This window comes from Sminthopsis crassicaudata, chromosome 3 (genome assembly GCF_048593235.1).
Source record: "Sminthopsis crassicaudata isolate SCR6 chromosome 3, ASM4859323v1, whole genome shotgun sequence".
Classification (NCBI taxonomy): Eukaryota; Metazoa; Chordata; class Mammalia; order Dasyuromorphia; family Dasyuridae; genus Sminthopsis; species Sminthopsis crassicaudata.
The window spans coordinates 288,855,304-288,878,823 of NC_133619.1; the positions used below are offsets into that span (position 1 = coordinate 288,855,304).

A 23,520-nucleotide genomic window follows, 5' to 3' on the forward strand; every position below is an offset into this window, starting at 1 on the left:
ATTACAAACATTCATCAGCAAAGCTATATAGTTTCTATCTTATAAGGATGTTATATGTGTGTGTATATATATATATATATGTATATATGTATTGAATGAAGCAGAATGTTGATCCCAAAGAATCATAGAACAAAAAGTAAGTCATATTCACAACTTATATCCTAACCATTTGTTAACATAATTAGAAGCTTAATATTTCCAACTTTTAGTCATTACAGTAAATTATATTTGTGCTGGCTTGGAAACCATCATTCTAAAACCATTATTCTTGAAAACTAGCATATTTTTAAATACTCTGGGGTGTATTATGGAATTGAATTTGAATTATAATCAATTATTGTCAGATGATTATACTATCATTAAATCAAAGTCAAAAAATTTTAATATCCAGTATCCCTAGTCTTTTATATCAATCAATAATTGATATAAACAATTGGTGCATAATACAAATTTATAAGCCTGTCTCAGAATTTTTGTTGATCATACAACACTTTTAAATATGTAGAATATACAAATGTTTAGAATTTATAGAAAAATGCTTGTAGAATACTTCTTTTCCTGTATATATCCCTGTGAATTATAGCTAACACTGAAATCCTATAGAGTGAAAATTCTGTGTGAAATGTTTAATATTGACTCTGCAGTATTTGTTAATATGTGTGTTCATTAGAATGTGTGAATAATATAATAGAGAGTTTTATCCTGGCACATTTCCAAAAGTTGTCAGGTTATTTGATTAGAATAAGTTTTATTATTATTATTTTTTCTTTTCTCTGTTTCAATCCTATTCCATGCACTAGAGTTTTTTTTTTTTTTTTTACCAGTTTGCTCACCTCTTTGTCTAAGCTAACTTGAGGGACCCTTAGGCATGTGCTAAATTAGGAATCCCCTAGACATATGCCTATCATCACTATTGTATATTTCCAAAGTCATCTCCATTTTTTCTTCTTTGTAAAAAGATACAGGATAGCATATATAGCAAACCCTGTTATTTATCATGATGAAGTAGTAAAGTTTCTATTTAATCAAATAAATTGCTTGAGAGATTTGCAACATGGACTGCCAATTTTCCAAAGAATTATAGTAGAATGCATTTAACACTAAAATGGTCTTTATACAATTTTACTAGAAAACCCCTTAGAATCTTGTTTCAAGTACTGCCTCTTGTCACTTCCTGGCTATGTTACTGAGCAAATCACTAAACTTCTTGATCACTCAGTTTTCTTTGACATAAAATGGAGGGAAAAAAGAATACTTGTACTATAACGATCTCACAGTATAATTTTAATTGTTAATGAAACTATAAAATCCGCTGTAATTTTTGTTACTATGTGTAGATATCTATTTCATGGAATCTGCACTCTGTATGGAGTGCAGAAAGCAGTACTGGTTGTACTACATAAAAATAGGTGTGAAAAGTTTTTTTCAGAATGTTTGAACTTTCCTGATTTATTTTTATTTATTTGGCTTGATCCTAATTCATGTCTGCCACAAAGAAGGAGGTTAATAAATGTTTATTGAATTTTATTGAATTAATTTTTTCCCTGTGAATCAATATGTCATAGAGAACTGACCTCAACTCCATGAAAGCCTAATCACCATCCCATTTCATAAACATATATTACATGGCCCTCACTAAGTCATTTAAAATCTCAGTCCCTTAAGCAACCCCCTAAAATGAAAAGGAGCTAATCTGTATCAACAGAGGAATTTTCTTCATCTAAAAAGTCCCTATATCAATGAAATCATAGGCCTGCTCCCTTTCCCTATTCTATCCTAATCGACTAAGATCAGAAGATATTTAATAGAAACAATGACCCTTGGAGTCCCTTTGATTTCTAAATTAATGATTCTATAAGCAAGTGAATCACCTTTATTTCACACAGGAAATTGAAAGGATAACTAATATACCTAAAGTCATACAGGTAGGAAAATCAGAGCTGGAATTCTTTCCAAGACATCGTTTAACTTTTAATGTAGAAAACAATTGCTATTTTAAATTTTAGGGTTTTTCTTAGCATGTAGTTGTGTTGTATGGTGACACTTCATCAATAGTTGTTCAAAATTTCCTCTTTGTTAGCCAGGTATTCACCGTTAATACTCTACCTTTATAATTTTACAACATAGACTTTAAGGACCATAAAAAAGTGCATGCATTTGTTGTTTTTATATTTGTCTTTTTTGGAACAATTTAATTTATTTATTAAACAAAGTGGAAAAATGGTATCCAATAAATGCTTCTTGTATTGACAAGCCCCATAAACTAATATGAATGTGTTTTACATTGGTATTTAGATAGTCTGTTTATGTCACTTTTAAGTCATGTAATTATGCTTCAAAAAAAAAGTAGATATAGACATGGATAAGCCAAAAAATATACTACTAGCCTCAGGTCCTTTATATCTTTGAGACAAAGGATACATTAAATGTCCACTCAATAAAGAAGAAAACAAACATTTGTGATTCCATTTATCCCCTTTCCCCATTTAGACTAATAATTCTTTTTAGAAAGGTTGAAGCTAACAACAGTGGTTAGCAGGGCACAATCTGTAAACTTTCTTTTTCTTTTTCTTTCCCTTTTTATAATACACAAGAAGTTATGTTTACCTTTTGCTTTTGTTTTCTCCTGGTACCACTTGCACTACAGGTACCTTTCCACTGAGATTACCTCTGGCTGGCACTGTATATATCCTTATTGTGCATAGTTATTAATGAAAACAAAAGACCAAACATCAGCTATTATCTGTACCCAAGAGCAAAATGGTGAATCTGAAAGTTGTTGCACTTTAGAAAGGCAAAATTTATTTCTGGTGAAAATCTTTTTATACTTTATTTCTCCCCTCATACTATGAATTCTCTGATATTCCATGGCCTGAAAACCTTGTCTTTTCATTGGCTGCTTTCCATTGCTGAGATACTCTCTGTTCTTTCCTTTGCAGCTTGACTTCCCTAGTTTTCTTCAATGCAAATCCCAGCTTTTAAAGTTCTTTCCTGGTTCCACTTGCCCTGTTCCTTTCCTCCCTGGGAAATTACCTCCAAATTACCCTATTTATATCCTCATTACATATAGTTGTTTGAATATTGTCTCCATATAGATATGAGCAATTTCATAGTAAAGAAAACAGTTTTGCCTTTTTTGAGGGATATCAACAGCTTTTAGCACATTCCCCAACTCATAAATTCGTAATATGACTCTAGAGGGAAAAGTAAGGCAGATGACCTTGCACATCCCTCCCTCACTTAAATCCAGTTTATTTGCATCTCATGGCATCCCCTCCCTGATGTCCTGATCCTCCTCTAGAATGAAGGACAAACCACAGCCTAATAAATGCTTGTAGACTGATACTCATAGGTAACATTCCAAGTGTACACAAATGTGCTCTTGCTAACTAAATACAGAAATGCAGATTGTTTTTTTGGTTTTATTCTTTTCTTTTTTTATTAAAGCCTTTAAAATTTCAAAACATATGTATGGATAATTTTTCAACATTAACCCTTGTAAAATCTTGTGTTCCAATTCCCCCCTCTTTCCACCCACCCATAATTCTGCAATTAATCCAATATATGTTGAGCATGGTAAAATATATGTTAAATTCAATATATGCATACATATTTATACAATTATATTGCCACACAAGAAAAAATCAAAAAGAAAAAAAAAGAGAAAGAAAATAAAATACATGCAAACAATAACAAAAAGAGTAAAAGTACTATTGTTGTGATTCACACTAAGTTCCCATAGTCCTTTCTATGGGCGTAAATGGCTCTTTTCATCACAGTATCATTGGAACTGGCCCGAACAATCTCATTGTTGAAAAGAGCTACATCCATCAGAACTGGTCAACGTATAATCTTGTTATGATGTATAATGATCTCCTGATTCTACTGAAGAAATGCATAATTTTATATACATTTTCTTGCAAAGTGTGGATCTTCATGTGACATAGAACATATCCTGATAATAACTAATTAAGGTCTTTTTTGATAGTGACTTTCTCCAGTAAACTGTCTCTCTTGGGGAGAGATACTGAGAGTGTGTGAAGCATATGAAGTAGATAGAGGTATTGGGATCTTTCAGTGCCTATGGGAAATGTGGGCCCATCATATAAGATATTGGTCAATAGACAAGGAGTCTGAAGATACCAGGTAGTAAAAAGTAATTTTCAAAAAGTCAGCTATTCAGTATTTTTCAGTATCAAATTTAGAGAAAGAGATCCAAGAGTCTTAGGCACAAGACTTTAGAACATAGCCCTTTCTTATAGAAAGGAGAAAGGCAAAATTCCATTCTAGCCAAACAGATAGAAGACATAATCTCATCACAAAAAATAGAAATATCCAATATCATTTGACTAGAATTGTTTCTGGTATTTGTTATGATATTAATGAACAGCTGATAGCTAAACAACCCTGTAGATCAACATTGTGCTAATTTTCAAAAAAAGGAAAGATGATTTTTTTCAAATTTTAAGAATTAATCAATAAGCATTTATAAGTGCCTAATTATGTTCTAGGGACTGTTCTAAGCATTGGGGATACAAAGAAATCTAAAAGACAATCCATTTCCTTCTTTAAATGGGGAAAATATGCATATAAATATGGACAAACAAGCTATATAAAAATAAATCGAAAAAAATGATTACATAAAGTCCCCAGAATTAAGAAAGACTGGCAAAGACTTCCAATAGATGGGTAGACATAAAGAACCAGTGAGTAGAGAAAAGGAGGGAGAACATTCCAATAATAGGAGATAGCCAATGAAAATGTCTAGAGATGAGAGATAGACTATCTCACACAGGGAAAAGCAAGTAAGTCAATATTTGGAGGATAAAGAAACAATGTAAGTTGTTAGAAAGAACACTAGAAAGGTGAAGACGGGGCAAGTGAAGGAGGAATTCAATATGCTCAAACAGAGCATATTGTATTTAATCTTGGAGTGATAGGAAGCCACTAGAGTTTTCTGAGTAGAGAGGTGACTTGGTCAGAGTTGCACTTCAGGAAAATTATTTTGGCAGTGGACTATTATGTGAAGAGATTTGTTGCAAGCAGATCAACCAGTGGGTAAATTTTACTTTAATTCATGACAAAATTCTAGAATCTACCTTTATTGTTATGTTTCATTTTTACATAATATATTAAAGATAGTTCCTACTTTTCTTTGTAACATAGGCTAAAAAGAAAAGAATATATATAAAAAATCAACCACCCATCTTAGTGCATCTGATAGTGAACATATATTGCATTCTCTCCCACCACTCTAAGTATATTTTCTTAATTCTTCTCTGGAGGCAAAACTGGACATCATAATTACTCAGTGTTTAGTTTCATTTTATAGCTCTTTCCATTTACAGTGTTGTAGTTATTGCATAAATTGGTGCCCCAGTACCACTTATTTTAGTCTTGAATGTATTATTATAGTGATGGTGAGTGAACTTTTAGAAAAAAATGAAGTGGTAAATATGACTGGTTCATAAAAACAAATTCTGCTAGTTGTTTACCTTAATTTGCTATTTTAATAGAGTTTTGTTACTAGTAAATCAATATATTACTGTATACTGTTTCAGTTTTTTTTGTTATTTAAAATATTCTTATTATACAAAAAGTCCATGAATCATAGGTTAAGGATTTCTGTTAAGAGATATATGTCAATATATGTCAATGCAATATATATATATATGTGTGTGTGTGTGTGTGTGTATATATATATATATATGTATATATATATATATGTATATATATATATATACATATATATATATATATATATATATATATATATATATATATATATATATATCAGGCACAAACAAGTCCCATGAACAGAGTATGAGTGTTGCTATTCTGACAATCAAGAAGTATTTAAAGAACTATAAGACTTCCAGTACATCAAATAGCTCCTCTGTGGAAGATCTGTGAAAAGGAATAGACAAAAATAACACAGGAAAAAGAAGGAAGAATTTATTCAGTTCCTATTATATGCTAAGTGCTTTATAAATATGATCTAATTTCAACTTCATAAAACTCTGTAAGGTGCTATATTTATCTCTGCTTTACAATTGAAGAAACTGAGGCAATTAAATAACTTGTTCAAAGTTATACAGGTAGTAAGTGTCTGAGTTTAGATTTCTATTCAGATCTTCCTAACTATATTGTGATTCTTAGTGAATGCATGCATGGTGATCTGCACTGAAGCATGTGGTGTGCACATGGATGAGAACAAAGATCCATAGACATATTATGTGTGTATTCAGAAAATATACTGGAAAATTTCTGTTAATTGAAAACACAAGTTATCAATTCCAAAATTGGCAATAAATACAGCAAAACAAATGTAATGTGACACTGGCAATGCCAAGAAAAAAAATGCCAGATAATTTTCTACATTCAATTCTTTGTGTTAAAAGGTATAAAAACATGAAAGCTTTAGTATACAGTATTGCTGTAATGATACAACTCACCCCCTGGGAATCTTTTGAAATGTTCTTACTTAGTTTGTAAATTAACTCCCTATACATGCTAAATGGTGTTTTATACAGAGAAAATTATATATACATATATTCCATTTATTTTACATGTAGGATAATTTCTTGGATAAATTAATATACCTGCTAGGCTAATAAATTTAGAGAAATGATATGCCAGTCTGAAATAAGTTTTTGAAGACAGATTTCATTTCCTCTGTTGAATGATTAATTGTCAATATTGACATTTATCCTCTAAAATCATGGTATTCTTTGAAATACATTTTGAAGGTTAAGGACATTATCCTTCCTTTTCTAGGCTTAATGTGAAATTACTCAGTAATCCTAATCACACATGAATTTAGATGAATTTTTTTATTTTATTTTTTAAATAACCATATTTCTATCTAGTATCATACCCCGGGGGTTATAAATGCCATAAAATGTGCTAATTTAGATGAGAAATAGTACTTCTCTCATTCTACTCCCTACATTCCTCTCTCCCACTCCCATGACCTTCCCTCTCAGATCACACAAAAATCTTTTTGAGGAAAATTATCCAATTGCACACATCATTTAATATTGTGCTCTGATTATACAAATCTGTCATGTATTATGGATTGTAAGTCCCGTAATTGCAGGGATTGTCATTTACATTTAGTTCTTCCCTAATGTCTGACACTTTAGGTAAGTGCTTTGTGAATGAAAAAGTGAAGCTTTTTTTTTTTTTTTTAATTAAGAATGATGATAAAAGCTGATATTTATGCATTGCATTATAACTTGCAAAAGGATTTACATTAAATATCTTGTTTAGCATTCACAAAATCACATGAGGTAAGTACTATTATTATGTCCATTTTAGAGATTGTAATACTAATCTATAAGAAAAGTTAGCTTACTTGAAGAGGATACACAACTAGAAAGTATATAAATTTACGATTCAAACTCAGTACCTCCTGACTTCAGGTCTAAGAGCCCATTCAAAGGATCATATTTTAGATCTAGAATGGGCCTTTTGTTAAATTTAACTTTCATTTTATTATTTATCACCACAGAGGACTCAAAATTGGTTAAACAGTTGTATCAGTTTTGGGATACACAGTAGTGGTTCAAGTATGTGTCAAAAAAAAGTTTTTCTACTCAATAAGATTTAAAGAAAATCAGTGCATCTGGCTATCATTTTTATTATTTCTTACTTTTCTTTTTTCTTTTATTATTCATTCTATCACATCCTATTTTTCCAAGGTAGATTCACTTGACAGAATTGAGTCCATTGGTCAGTGCCTATATACACTCAAATACTGCACAATTATGACAGATAACTCTGTACTGCGAAATTTATGAAGTCTGAGCCATCTCTGACTATATTTTCATTAGCTCACGGTGAAAGAGTCAATCAAATATTCTTTTTATTTTATAAATTGGAAAATACTTGAATAATTCAATAGCCTTGGAATTTCAGAACTTCATTTAATGGCATGGTTGTAAGTCCCTGATCTCTCTTTTAATGTGCTGCACCCAGCTATTGCTACCTATAATGGCACAATCCATGACCCAGGAAGAATATCATTTACTCTGTTGTTTCCTTGAATGGCTTCAGGGTATGAAGTAAACTATTCTATGTCACTGTCCTCATAATGAGATCCTTCTGCTGGATAAACAAGCTCCCTGCAGGCCACACCTGCTGATAGGACCCAGTGAACCAAATATTTAACATTTCAGAGAAGCTCCTCCCTGGCATTCTTCAATATTGCAACCATCATTTTCAAGAGAAAATTTAATGCAGAGAAGTAGAAAATTGAGCTACTGGTTCCCTAGTCTATTGCCACAACCTGACTTAGTAACAAAGCCTCTATTCAATTTTTGGGCCTTATGAGATAACCAAAGTTTCAAAGTTTTCTATAAGATTGTGGGAATTTAAATTCTTGTTATGTCTTACCAATTTAGGCATTTCTTTAGGTGAAATCAACAATTCAAAGAAAACTATCAAGAAAATTTTGAGCTCCAACACAGTGCTTGTTCTGTTATTGGAAATAATAGCTTGGACAAGAGGTGGTGAGGGAAGAGTAATAACTTATGATGGGAGTGGAGGGAGAGAAGAAAAATTCTCTTTCAAAAAGATAAACATTTTTCCTTTTGAACATCTGTAAATAGTTTAAAATAGAAGAGTATAGCCTTTCTTCAGTCTTAAATGCACAATTCCTTTTGCAAAGATAAAATAAAAAGACAAGACTTAATGCAATATGTTGTTTCAGGGATATGAGAACAAATTAGCATATACAAGAAAAACAATGTCATTTAAAAACAATAACACTTGATGTGTCATTCTCAGCATTGTTCGAGGCACCATATATTTTTGCTTGAATCTTATCTATAATGATAGTAACTTTACAAGATGATACCATGGTCTTCCACAATTCATGGACTGGCATAGCATATTCCAGTGAAAATAGCGAGTTTGAGAAAAGTTGCATGTCATTTGGGAAGAATTAAATAATACTGATATTTTTATTTAACTTGTTAATACCGTTAATACATAGAATAAATGAAAAAAAAAATGCAAAGGAAGGGCACCTGCCTATACCAGACCTAAAAGTACAAACAAAGCAATTTTGTGTTAAATAAAAAATAGAGGAGTAGATTAGGGAATAGGTTAGGCTCACATGACACAACAGTCAATGTGTATAGCAATATAGTGTTTGATAAGCCCCCAAACCCAAGTGTCTTGGATAAGAACTCATTATTTTAAAAAAAATTGCTGGGGAAAACTGGAAAATAATATGACAGAAACTAGGCATTGACAAATATGGATTCGTGATTTAGAAATAAAATATATTATAAGAAAATTAAGAGAAAAAAGGATAGTCTACTTGTCAGATCTGTAGAAAAGGAAGGAATTTAAGGCCAAAGAAGAAGTAGAGAACATTATGACATATAAAATGGATAATTTTGGTTGCCTTAAATTCAAAAGTTTTTGCTCAAACTTGTACAACTGATAGGGATGTTATGGGAACTGACATATACTAAGTTCCCACTGAAATTCAAACATAGACTTTTGAGAAATAGGAAAAAGGTTCAATATTATTCTTTTCCCCTTCATTTGTGGGTTATTATTGTTGTTTTTGCATGACCTACATAACATAACCATAAAACATTGCAATATCCTGGATATATTCTTAGCACATATATATATATATATATGTATATATATATACATATACACATATAAATACAAACACATGTGTGTGTCTATAAATACTTATGCGTGGATGTAAGTATATACATGTACACACACACACACACACACATATATATATATGTAGATATATGTTTCATATTAAACTGGGGTCTTGTTGATTTGTTTTCTCAAATGATCTCAAAATTTTTTTTGCCAGATTAGAAGTTATTTTTTTTCATTTAAGTTTGGTTTATTTTATTCATCTAAGTGGCTTTTAAAGGAAAATGAGGCAAGCAAAGTGACTGATACAGTGCTTTGGAAAATATCTTTGATAAAAAGTCTTAGTCTCAATTATTTACACTATGTTTAATTATAGATAGAAATATATAACCACATGAGATTTTAATTTTTAATAACAATTAGAAAGTTTTAAAAGCTGCTGATTTATGTTGATGTATAACTATTAAGAATATTATGACCTTTTATAATTTTAAAAGAGTAGCATCAGGATAACTTAAGTTCTCAGACATTTAAAATTTAAACAAACACACACATTCTATATTCGTATTAGTTAATTTGGGTGTAAAAATTATTCATTTTTAAATTCATATTTCCAGGATCTAAAATTAGCCTTGTCACATAAGATTTTCTTAATAAATGATTGTTGACTTGAATTTACACTCTTTGAATGTCTAATGAACTGATAAAATTATGCATTTCAGTATGTTTGGATTGATTTTAATGATAAAACTGGATTATATCTATGATTTAACAGAATAAGGACTGGATCTGAGCAATCAATTACTATATATGAAACTCCCAGATAAATAAATTCTCCTTTCTACCACTACATATCAGTATGTTCTTGACAATCTAAGTTTTTTAAATAGTGTTTTGGTTATATTACAAATATTTTCAGATTAATTGTATTCCAGGAAATATCAATTTTAAGAAAATAAAATTATTAAAACAATGACCTTCCATTCCATTGTGCATATTTATCTCATAAGTAGTGATTTGAAGGTATGTTTTTTTTTTTTTGTTTGTTTGTTTTTTTAACATGGCTCCATAATCTTAGAAAGTTGCTTCATGCACTTAGAAATGATGTTACTTGCCTTGGGTTATAACCCTGCTTTGTGTCAGAGGTAGGATTTGATGTTAAATCTTCCTGATTGCAAATCACAATATCATAGCACATCTATGATTTGACTTTCTTCAAAGAATTGAATATATAGTAACTTGAAATACTTTCCTAATAGAGAAATTGAATTTGTAGAAAATTTGGAACCCTTAAAATTGGATTTAATGAATATTACCACCTGAAATGGGAAAGTTTGCATCATAAACCTTTAGGGTAATTGTTACATCAGAATCACAGAAGTCAAAGCCTACATTTACTATAATGAATCAACTTAAGTTTTACAAAGATCTGATTTGCAAAAACTCTTAAAAAAAAGCTGGTTTTAGGTCAGTAAGCATCAAAATGATGTCCTTGGACTTATGATATTATGATATCAATTAAAGTTTAATTTTGCTTCCTTAAATCCATTAATTTTCACAAAAGAACTAAAATGAAATCATTAATATGATAATTAGAAAGGCTAGATTTAGGTGAGAAAAATGTTCCACAATCAAAAATCAAACCAAGCCAAACTGCCCTCTACTTATTTGGACTCATAATATGAAGTAAGTCTATATTTCTCAAATAGAGTGTCACACAAATAGAAATAATGTTTGTTTTTTAAATTTATTTTATTTTAATTTATGAAATAAAACAACCATTTTCATAACATAGTATAATAAAAAGAAGACTGTACATGAAATTGCAACTCTGTTATATATAATTGCTATTCCTTTAAAATGTGTAATAAAATTATAATGTAAATTTCTTTCCTGGTGCAGATATCATCTTTGCACCTTTTATAGTTAATTTGACATTTATAATAATCCTTCAATCTTCTCTCTCAGCAGTCTGCTGTTCTTTAGATCACAATTTCTTAAACTATGGTTTGAATTACCATATGAAATCTTATAACTGAATGAGGGGGTCATGAAATTGTGGTTTATTATCAGTAATGTTGGATTTAATACCTATTTTTATACCCATATGTCCAGCATCACATAAACATTTCTGGGGTAGACAAGAGGTTGCTAGCGAAAAAAAAAATTAGGTAGCACTGCCTTAGATAAAGTTCATGAAGTGAAAGTTTGTTAGTTGAAATTTTTTGAAATCTACCTATTCATCTTTCAGACAGAGCTGCTGCACAACCCACTATTTGTTGATTCAGTAGAGCTGATGTGAAGGTGTCTACACTTCACTAAATTTATACTTTAATTCCTGGAGGTCCTATCTTTTCTGAGATCCTATCACATTGTCTTTGGAGGACAACTGCCTAACTATCTTATTTTTATTACTCTATGTTCATTTCATGATTAATTTCTGTATGTTTATAAAGGAAACCTAGAAGTTTCTGGCTTACTCCACCATTTTCCCAGAATGCACATCCAGTCATGCTTTTAAACTGTACCATTATTTCTTCTTAATACAGCAAAAATACATGAACAGCTTTGCACAGTGCTTATTATTACAATTAGGACACGTAGTTGGAAATAGGGTAAATGGTCATTACAAATTTAATTTCTTTACTTATTGACTTTCCCCCTTTAATCTCTGATGTACTGTAAACAGCTCACAGAAAAGCTCACTGAATGATTCCTAAAAAGCAAAAAAAAAAAGTAATTGAAAACTAACTGGGTCTACTGAATTGGCACAGATAATGCAATGCTGTTTAGGAAAAAAAAAGAAAATAAATAAAACTTATGGAAATTGAAATATGTAAAATGAAATACATCACAGCAATGCCATGAACTAATTCACTATTTTCTTAAGATAGTCTGTTTTTCTTTTTTGCTTAAAATTTGCCTAAATAAAAAAAAAAAAAAAACATTTCTATCTTCGCTTGATTTTTAATCTTTAGAAAGCATATTCAAAACATTCATTTTAAATTCCCTCCTGTTGTGAATGAGTTTTCTATAATGCACTTATAATAGCCAGTGCTTACTTAACATTACAACAAAAAGATTCTGCTCTAAACTTGTTCTTTCTATCATAAAAAAGGATTAATGGAAATTGGCACCAGAACAAGAACTGTTCCAAATGTTACACCCCTAGAAAAATCTGAAATGTCCCTAGTTTAGGGACTGAATTTAAATGTTCCCCATAATAAAGTCTTTCACAACTCCTGTCAAAGGAATTTCTGTTCTATGAAGACAACTGAATGACCCTCTGCTTAATATGTCTTTTTGGTAACATCTCCATCTTCCTCTGTACCAGTTAAACATGCAGTTCCTAAAACGAATTTTCAAAAGGACTAATTTGCTCTGTTAAAAAAATTACAGTTGTCTATGTTACTATAGAAAATAAATTATGTTTTGTCTCATGAAGATTTGTCAGTAAAATAAAAATAAATGAAGAAAATCCCTGTGAAAGAGTGACCAATTGTAGTTGAAATATACTATTTTAAAAAAATATACATTCACAAGTATACATACATATCTACATACATCTACATATGCAAATATATACAATTTTGTTGCATGTGTTATGCTGAATTCTACTGTACTGGAATAAATAACATATATGTGCGTGTGTGTATTCAACTCAAATAATCAAGTAAATATTTATTGGGTTGCTATGGGCCAGAACTCTGAACTTGAAACAAGGATTCTTACAAGGTGCTAATTCAGTGGAATTGATAAGATAATGGTTATCTAGTTTAGCATGGTGCTTAATAGTTTTTTAGTTTGGTACATGTACTTAGTACTTAACATAGTTCCACAAGATTCACACCTATGATAATGGAGTATACAATAGCCAGCAAGGACTGGAAGAGATTCATTTCCATCTTTAGTCAGGCTCTTGGTGGCTGGCCTGGCTTCCTGTACTTCCCCCATTTGGTCAAACAAAATTTTATAAAACATAGTGGCAATGAATCACTCTTTAAATCAGGGATTTGGGAGTCAGGAAGACTTGATTTCAAATCTGCTTTAAAACATTTACTTGTGTATGACCCTCAGAAATTTTCCTAAGCACTACCTGCCTCAATTTTTTTCATATGTAAAATGGGGATTATAATAATATCTACTTTCTGTTGTTGTTGTGAGGATATGAGAAAATATTGGTGAAGTACTTTGTAAACCATAAGGTATTATGTAAATGTTAGCAATTATTAATATAATATTATTAAATCACAAATTATTCTAAGCATTTTAAAATTTATTTTTAGGAAGCAAAACAAAACATCCCAATTGCCATGAAAACATAATTTTGTATATAATTTTCTTTTATTTTTCATTATGAAATATGCCAACATATTTAAGATGTCTTATAGAGAACATAAACATAGATACATAACTTTATAAGCACAAAGTCTCCTTAAAAGAAAAAGTCTGTTTAGTATTAGAAGTTTTGAATGGATGGTATTTCATTCACTCAAATGACATAAAAACAAGACATATTGGAACAAATGCTATCAGAAATAACAATCACAACAATAGCACTTTAAGGTTTACAATTATATTTAACAAAAAAAAAAAGTCCATTTTATTTCAAAACAATCCTGGAATATAATTGATTTTTTAAATCCCCATTTTGCAAATGAAGAAACTGGAGAAAAAAGTGGTTGAATTATTTGCTCAAGCAATGACCAAGGCAGGATTCAAATTCAGTTCTTCTGGACTCCAGTTCCAATACACTATCTATTGTAACTGTGGATATGTAAATACTGACATTAGAATAGTCACTGCCAATTAAGTTAAAGTTTATAGTAGGAAGTCCCCCCCCCCCTCCAACTCCACTGTTTTATTACTTATAGGTATAAAACAGAGGGGGAATTAGTATTTTGGAGAGTACCACACTAATGTCTTTGCCAGTTTCTGGCCTACAATCTCTTTATAGCAGTTTTGTCCACCTCATCCTATCAATCCATTCCCTGTCTGGATAGTTTAAATCCTGTTAGCCATCTGAATCTTGCTTGGCTATGCTCCAAACCACCTGTCATATTCATGTCTGCCTGTAGATGCTCCTTGTATATTTCCTTGGCTTGGTCCCAGATTGATCAAAAGTCCCAGATCTCTCTGAACCTGTTCCCCAAAGCACTGTAATTCCTAATATAATTAAAGACATATTTCAGAATGAATGAATGAATGAATAAGATTATTTCTTAAAGTAAAGGAGAAAGTTTTATATTGAAGTTCTTTAATATTAAAGTTAAGATTTCAGGGAGAGGCATGAACTTGGAAATGAATTGCTTTTTTCTTCATTTACTTCTAAGTGGAATTTAGAATTCCCTGCAATTAGGAGTTTAAAACAAACTTTTAAGAAAGATCCATAGGCTTCTTCAAATAGGTATATTTGCAGCAAGAAGGTTAAATTATATTAATTTGTAGAATCAAGCTTTTAAGTGATAAGGGGAATGAGAGATTTGAATTCTCAAATTACAATGTGATTTTCATTCATGTATGCAGCCCTTGAAGGAGAACTTTCTATATCTTATAGCGATTAGCATTTTATTGCAATTTATAAATTCAATAAGGAAACATTTCTTTAGCTACATATGTATATTGATAATAATTCATGGCCCTGTATTCTTCCAAATCCCATCTCAGAAACTTAATAGCTGTTTAATCCTGAAAACCTTAATTTATCTCATTTATTTTGTATGTAAAATGGTGATAATAATAGCACCTATCTTCCATTGTGATAATCAAATTAGATATTGTTTCATAATATTTAGTACATAGTATATACTATATAAATGGTAGCTATTCTTTTACTATTTTGTGATCATCATTATTATTGACTCCTGCTATTTTCTGAAACTATGATAGAAATTAAAGAAATAGAAAACATGAACTGTGTACCAGGAACAGAGTTATGGGAAAAGATAGATAAATAGACAGACAGAGACAAACAGAAACAGAGAGAAGGGAGAAGAAGGAGGAAGAGGAAGAGGAGGAGGAGGAGAAGGAGGAGGAGGAGGAGGAGGAGGAGGAGGAGGAGAAGGAGGAGGAGGAGGAGGAGGAGGAGGAGGAGGAGGAGGAGGAGGAGGAGGAGGAGGAGGAGGAGGAGGAGGAGGAGGAGGAAGGTGAGAAGGAGGAGGAGGAGGAAGAATAGAAGTAGGAGGAGGAAGAAAAGGAGGAGGAGGAAGATAGGAAAGGAAGAAGGAAGGAAGAAAGGAGGGAAGGAAGGAAGGAAGGAAGGAAGGAAGGAAGGAAGGAAGGAAGGAAGGAAGGAAGGAAGGAAGGAAGGAAGGAAGGAAGGAAGGAAGGAAGGAAGGAAGGAAAGAAGGAAGGAAGGAAGGAAGGAAGGAAGGAAGGAAGGAAGGAAGGAAGGAAGGAAGGAAGGAAGGAAGAAAAAAAGAAAAGAAAGTTTGGGAAAGGAGAGGTATTAGTCTGTTTCTAAGACTCATAATCAATAGAGCAATTGTAGTAACATTGTATGTCTGTGGAACCTAGTACTAGTGTACTAGTGCCATGCTAAAAGTTTGAATCACTTACATTTGAACTATTTTAGGCAGATTCTGAAGGATTATCTGGCAAGATAATGCTTGAAATACTAAGCTCTTCCCTTGAGCTTAATTTCCAAGCATTTAAAGTCTACTGCAGAGAGAGCTCAACTCCAGTAAGTTGACCACATAGCCTAAATGCCAAAATTAAGTTTACTTAACAGAATATCTTATGGAGAATTTGCTCAAAGAAAGTGCTTTCACAGAGATCAGAAGAAGCAGTTTACAAGGATACTCTCCAGGTCTCTCTGACAAACTTTATTATTAATTGTGAGAAAAAGGTAGATGCTGGCACAAGACTGCCCATCATGACATATGGACATCAAAGAATGAATTATGCTCCATGAGCAAAACAGAATCACAATAGCACAAAGGAAATGAGATATATTCAAAATAGATATACATCCACCCCAAATGCTTGAAAGGATAATTTTTTGTCTGATCTGTGGTAGAGCCTTCAAAACTTATCCTGTTCTGAAGTCACAGTGGAGCACATTGTTTCTTGACCAGAACATCATGCTTTCATTGTCCTCTACATGTATAAAGGACAAATAACAGCAACAACTAGCATTTATAAAAGTTCAACAAGATATGAGACACTTTTGTAATGATTGTTTATATGTGAGGTTATAAGGACTATGATAAGGATGGTAGTAAGAAGTAAGAATAGAAAGGAAAGAATAATAATGGGAAGTTTTTAAAACAAGAAAGGTTAGAACTTATTGAGTGAATATAAAATATGAAGGAAATAGGCTAATGATGAGTGATCTTTTAAACTTGAGTTATTGAGAGAAATATGGTGCAAATAGAAAAGTAAAAAAAGGGAAAAGATATAAGGGGAACAAGTTTAAAAGGAATAAAACAAATTTATGTGAATGTTAAAAAATAGTAACCTCCCAATAGTTTTAATGAATCCGAGTTACTAAAAAAATCAGATTAATTTCATTTCTCAACTAAATATATTAACAATAATGATCTGTTTAATAATATCATTTTTGAAGTAAAAGGATCAAGATTTTGATGAAAAATATTCTTGTATTCTCAGTATTAGTAATCCCAGAATTTAATTTTTAGATAACTATTATAAAGCTAGTAAATGCAAGTATACATTCTTTCCATAAAACACTGTCCAAGTTTCTTTTTTTTTCAAATTACATCAATTTTTATTCTATGTGTAGAATAAATCAGTGAAGCAAAATTGGTAGAGAGTCAATTGGTCAGCAACTGTAGCTTATATAACAATAAGCTGGTTTTACTGTTCAGTCACATATTAAATATTAAGTCACATATTAAATATTATTTTTAAGTTTTGAATATCCACCTCATAATTCTGTTGCTTACCATAATTGCTTGATTTTTGTCACTTTCTAGGTACCAACATCAATGTTATTTTTATTTCAAAGTGACTGAAGAAATCGTCCTGCTTGTATTCTTCGTGATTGCCTCCTTTTCTTGAAGTGTTATATATTATTTCTCAGTGCACATATCATTTATACATTTGCCTATGCTTCTAATGTGTGACAAATACATGAAACATATAGTTCAAAATTATTTTATTCTTATAACTATCATTTTATAATCCTTCCATATGTAAAATTATATTATGTGAATGTTTTCCATATATATATGTATATGTATATCCTTATATCAGAGATATACAACTTCTACCACTTTATATTTTAAAGCTAAAAATTATAGTCAATCCTGCAGTTTTAAAGATTGGCTTGATCAACCTTTTAAGTATTTAAGAGAATGCCCTTGTACTAATTTTCAGAAAAAAATAAAGCCTCTATCTGATCTGAGATATACTTTGCTCAGAACTATTTCAAAATCTTTACTTTTTCTTATGCTGAATGAACTTGTGTTCTCTCTTTTCATCTTGTACTCACAGAACTCTGTCACTGCTTTTATCCTTCTAAAGGAAAGTCTCTAAGTAAAGTCATTCTTCCTATTGCAAATGAGATTTTTCTTCTAGTTATCTCTACCCTTTATCTCTGTCTGAGTACAATTCCCCATTGTGTATTGGTTACAAAACATTTCTAAATGCATGCTGGTTTTAGTGATAACTTAGATTCAATCAGGTAAAGACAGCTGTTCATTCACTATCCTTCATTTAACTTTCCTAAATAATTTCTTTCTGAAACCATACCTTCATCCATAGTCAAACCCTTATTGCATTACCTAATTATGTCTCAAATGGATTACTGGAAACTGCTCTCCCACTTAACTACCTCAGGACCACAGTCTTAAGAGTCACTCTGAAATGCTGTAAGGAAATCAGTATTTCCACATGCTACATTCACCCACTCACCTTAATATTCTGGATCACTGAGGCTTGAAAGCTCAAGATTAAGTTTTGTCATTCTTAACTTTAATGTCTGCAGTATACTGCAATGTAAGAAACACTTTGCTTGAATTCAAAGGACCTGGGATTGAATCTCCTTTTTGATGCTAATTCTTCTATATATAGAATAAAATGATCTTTTGGGGTCTTTTAGAGAACTAAGATTTTTTTTTCTTTATTGTCATGATAAATTTCCCATTTATATATTTATGCATTTATCCTTTTTTCAGCAAAATGCCTAAATTTAAATATATAAATCAAGACATAATAAAGTTATGTTTTTAGTTCTTTTAACTAAATATGTTTTACTTATGAAAAGTCATACATATGTTACTATATAAGTCACCTAAGGTTCTTGTACCTTAGTTTACTCAACTGTCAAAAAAGAAAGAGCTGAACTAGATAGCTTGTGAGTTCTCTTTAAATCTGGAATCCAACTTACAATATTTAATTTCATTTTATTTCTCCCTTGTTATTTATTCTCCTAATTAGTATACTTTATTTTTCTATATGATTATTCATCATTAATTTTTTATTAATTAAATGTTTATGAATAACTGGAACTATAATGGCAGGAATTCCCTGTTTTATGCCTCTACTTATAACCCTAACTTTTTCTAAAATTACTCACACTATTGATTAACTTTATTAGCGTTTTTTGTCTTACATCATTCTTTTACATGCTGTTGACATGAGTGCCTGTCCTATAACAAGTACTTACATATGTGTAGATTGCATGATTGATTAATAAATATTTATCAATTTATTTTTATCTGAACCTCTTGAAAATAGAGACATTTATCTAAAATTTTACTATAATCTTGAATTTTCTATAATATGAAGATCATTGATGGCAAAAGGAACAGAAACTTCAAATGAATCGATCTTATAAAATTTGATGTTGCCATCAATTACATAGGGTACAATCTATTCATGATTAGCCATTTTATGGGATTTACGTCTATGTTTTCCACTCACCACAGAAAGTCACTTCAATATTCTAGAGATCTTAGTTTTTCATGTGAAAATATAAGATCATATTAGATACATGTTAAAAGTAGAAATTATATGTAAAACTTCTTTAAAGATATTCCAGGATTACCCTTCCTCAGGTAATTGTAACTGGATTTTCACATATTATAGAAAAAAACTTACAAGATAGGCCCTAAACTATATTATCCTTATCTAAGAGCTTTAAAAAACCTTCATAAATGTGGCTATCAACATACTAGATAAAACAGATTTTTAATTAAAAAAAAAAAGAAGTAAAGACAACCTTTTATTAGAATACTTCAGTCTGTACATTTAAATCTTGGCACTATATTGAAAAAAAAGATAGACATGTGCATATGTATACATAATGAAAGCTATGTAATTTATCATTAATATGGACGAAGGGATCTTAATTTACTATATCTTTATATCCTATATCTAAGTATTGTGATGCTCAAATTAGATAATGGACGTAAAGTACTTTGTAAGCTTTAAAGTATTGTAATTCTGTCTTCCTTCTCCTTTCTTTCTTTCCTTCTTTCCTTCCACTTTCCTTCTTTTCTCTTTCCCTCTTTCCCTCCTCTTCCTTCTCTTTTTTCTCCTCCTCTTCCTTCTTTTTATTTTCTTCTTTGTTCTCCTTTTTTCCCCATCTCCTCCAATTACCAATGCCCCCAATATACTCTGTTGATGACCTCATTTCTTCAGCATTCCAAAACACTTCTGCTCAGCTTATGCACTGTTTACAAAGTGATAGAAGTTTGCTAATAAATGTTTAACAACAATCTCTCGGGGGGGGGGGAACATATTTATATAGACTTTTAAGATTAATTTGAATTATTAATACTTAATTGTTGAGTGTCCAGAAGTCAATAAATCAAGCCCTGATTTCTAAGGTATAAATGTTCCTATTGAAAATTTAACAATGGGCTACAGCTAACTCCAATCTCTAAAAGTGAATAATCATTAATAAAATCACAATTGGCAATCAATAAACATTTGTTAAATACTTTCCATTTGTCAGACATTTTGCCAACTTCTGGAAATTAAAAAAGAGAGGGATTTAAAAATGTCAGGAGCTTTCTTTTGTGGAAGAAATATTTTATACCTCATTACTTTCAACTATGACATTGATACTATTATGTTTTGGAATAGATGGGTGAGATGAAAATGTAAACTTAGTTTATACGGAAGAAAAAAAGAACACTTCTTTCTATTACATTCCTTTCAATATGTACTTCAAACGTATGTTTAAAAACTAATATCACTATCCTTATATCTATAACCAAAGTCAAATTCCTATCTTTTCCTCATTAAGGAATAGATTAACATCAACATAGGAACCAAATTGAGACTATTTGAGGCAATTTAACCTTTCTTAGTTAGCTTGATTTCCATTTCATCTAATATTATATCTCTTTATTTCTTTTTTTTTTCAACATTGAATCACTCAGGCAACGGCTTTCACCAAAATGAATACTTTCTAGTTAGATGAACAATATGATTAACTAAAGGAATGAATTTTTCAGAGGTAGCACTGCAGTATTTTCAGGAGCAAAAGAACTTTATTAATTCTTAGCCATTTTACTACTGATGACCATGATAAAGAATTGTTGATTGTTAGAAGTGTGAGGATAGAGACCTTGATGTTCCTGGAAATGCTCTGACTTATCACTACCCCCTTACATAAAACAAAATAATTCTGTGATTGGGTGCATCATTCTTCCTGAGATGCTGGCATACTTGTTGCTGCTAAAGTTCATCATTACCATTTTCTATTAAGAAACTGTCAACTCCAAAGATGGAGTATGACCAATTCACATGGATCAGACTGTTTGAGATAGTCTCCTCAGAAAGAGAAAGGGTGGAATTAGGACTTCTGCTTTTTAATACTTTTGAAGATCATTAGGATCTTGCCTTTTGCTTTTCAATTGCTTCAGTCCTACCCAATTCTTCATGACTCCATTCGGGGTTTTCTTGGCAAAGATGTTAGAGTGATTTGCCATTTCCATTTCCAGTTCATTTTATAGAAGAGGAAACAGAGGTAAAGTGATTTGTCCAGAATCACACTTCTAGTAAGTATCTGAAGCCATAATTGAATTTAGTTTCCAAGACTCCAGGCCCAAAACTCCATTCCCTGTACTATCTAAATGCCCCTTAGAATTTACTACAAACATCCTAATATAGTTTGTAGCAGGCAGTAGTTTTTTGACACAGTTCCCCTTATCTTGATGCAACTTTCCCCTCATATGCAACTTCCTTTGTCATCAGTTTCATACTGGTTTTCCTGGTGAAGCTTCCTCCTCTTAAAATCTGATTGGTCCCAATATCTTCAGCATAGCTTCCTGGCATAGGACCAATAAAATGTCCAAATCATATAAGCTCCATACATCTTATACTCTTGGTGAATGCCTTAGTCTCTATATCTTGATGACTGACTGAACCAACATATTTCCATTTGTAGATAGAGGAGGAGCAATGACAAGTCTAAAGAGTCTAAAAACTTCTGTGTCCTTGATATATATATATATCTATATCTATATATATCTATATCTATATCTATATCTATATCTATCTATCTATCTATCTATCTATATATATATATATATGTATATATATATACATATATATATATATATATATATATATATATATATATATATATATATATCTTTATTATATGTAATCCATGTCTTTGGGCAAAGTCAACCCCTCATTTTAAAAATATTCATTGCTTCACTATGTGCCTCATTTTTGCCGTCATCAAACCTGAACTAAGAGTAATGGCTTTTGAGTCAAACTAGAAAGAGTACAAACTAGAAAAATAGCTGGATAGAAAAGGAACAATACATATTCTGACACATATATGCAAATACTGAATTCATAACTCCTGTTTGTTCTCTCTCTTAGTATGCTATTTCATATAACAAATTAGTTATTCTTGAAAGACAGAATCTATTGTGCATATTATATAAATATATAAATATTATATAAATAAATAATTTCCTAAATATTTTTATTTACATATATATGTTATATGCACACATGCATATGCATGCATCTATACTAAGTCACAAAACAAATATTGGGAATATCTAGACTAATTAACAGATTATTTTCATTTATTAAAATATTCCTCCTTAATTTCCAAACTGTGTTATAAGAAAAAAGCTCTATTCAGGAATCTTTTTTCATGCAAGACTCAATAGCCCATTGAGCCTTTTTTTAAGGTTAATCTAGATCAAATTTTCACACACAAATAAAGATATATATGTATATAAATATATATGTATGTATATATGTATTTCTCTTGTCCTAGCATTCTGAATAAGAATAAGAGACTTGGACTTATTTTCAATGAAACAATGAAGAGTCTACTCAATAGAAATGCATTTCAGTAATTAAAGTTTATTTAAAAAGTAGTAAACTCCAATAATTTAATAAACTTGAAGGATGCATATAGTTGGACAGTGACTATATATATCAGAATTAATGAGAAGCTTCCCATCTTTTAGAATGTAAGTTTTTTAAAAATAGGAATTGATTGATTTATTATATTTGTAATCTCACAGTATAGTACAGTACTATGTCTAATATATGAGTACTTAATAGATGTTTATTAATTGATAAATGTATTGAAGTCTTAATTATAAAATACATTTAAATATATTTAGCATTTATTGCTATTTCAAACTAAGGTGACATTAATTTCAATGGAATTTCATTTTTGAAAAGACATTTGAAATTGTTAAATTAACAATATACCTCAACATATGAAACATTCCATTCCTTGATTCTCTTGGCATTAGAGGATTGAAATACCTCCTTCCTCTCTAAGCCTTTTCCCTTCTGAGGCTGGATCTACATTGTTCCTTGGACTGTAATTTAAATATAATTATCCTTTAGCTCCTAGTTTAGAGCCTGTCTTTTCACAACTTTCCTTTTATTAATTTTCAAAGGTTATCAGAACTTATGCCATAGTAT

At 30.8% G+C, this 23,520-nt stretch overlaps 1 protein-coding gene across 4 annotated transcripts in view; it reads right to left on the bottom strand.

Annotated features, from left to right (window-relative positions):
• The window catches only part of IL1RAPL1 (interleukin 1 receptor accessory protein like 1), a 1,478,533-nt gene that overhangs the window by 669,002 nt on the left and 786,011 nt on the right, over window positions 1-23,520 (bottom strand). The window lies entirely within an intron of this gene.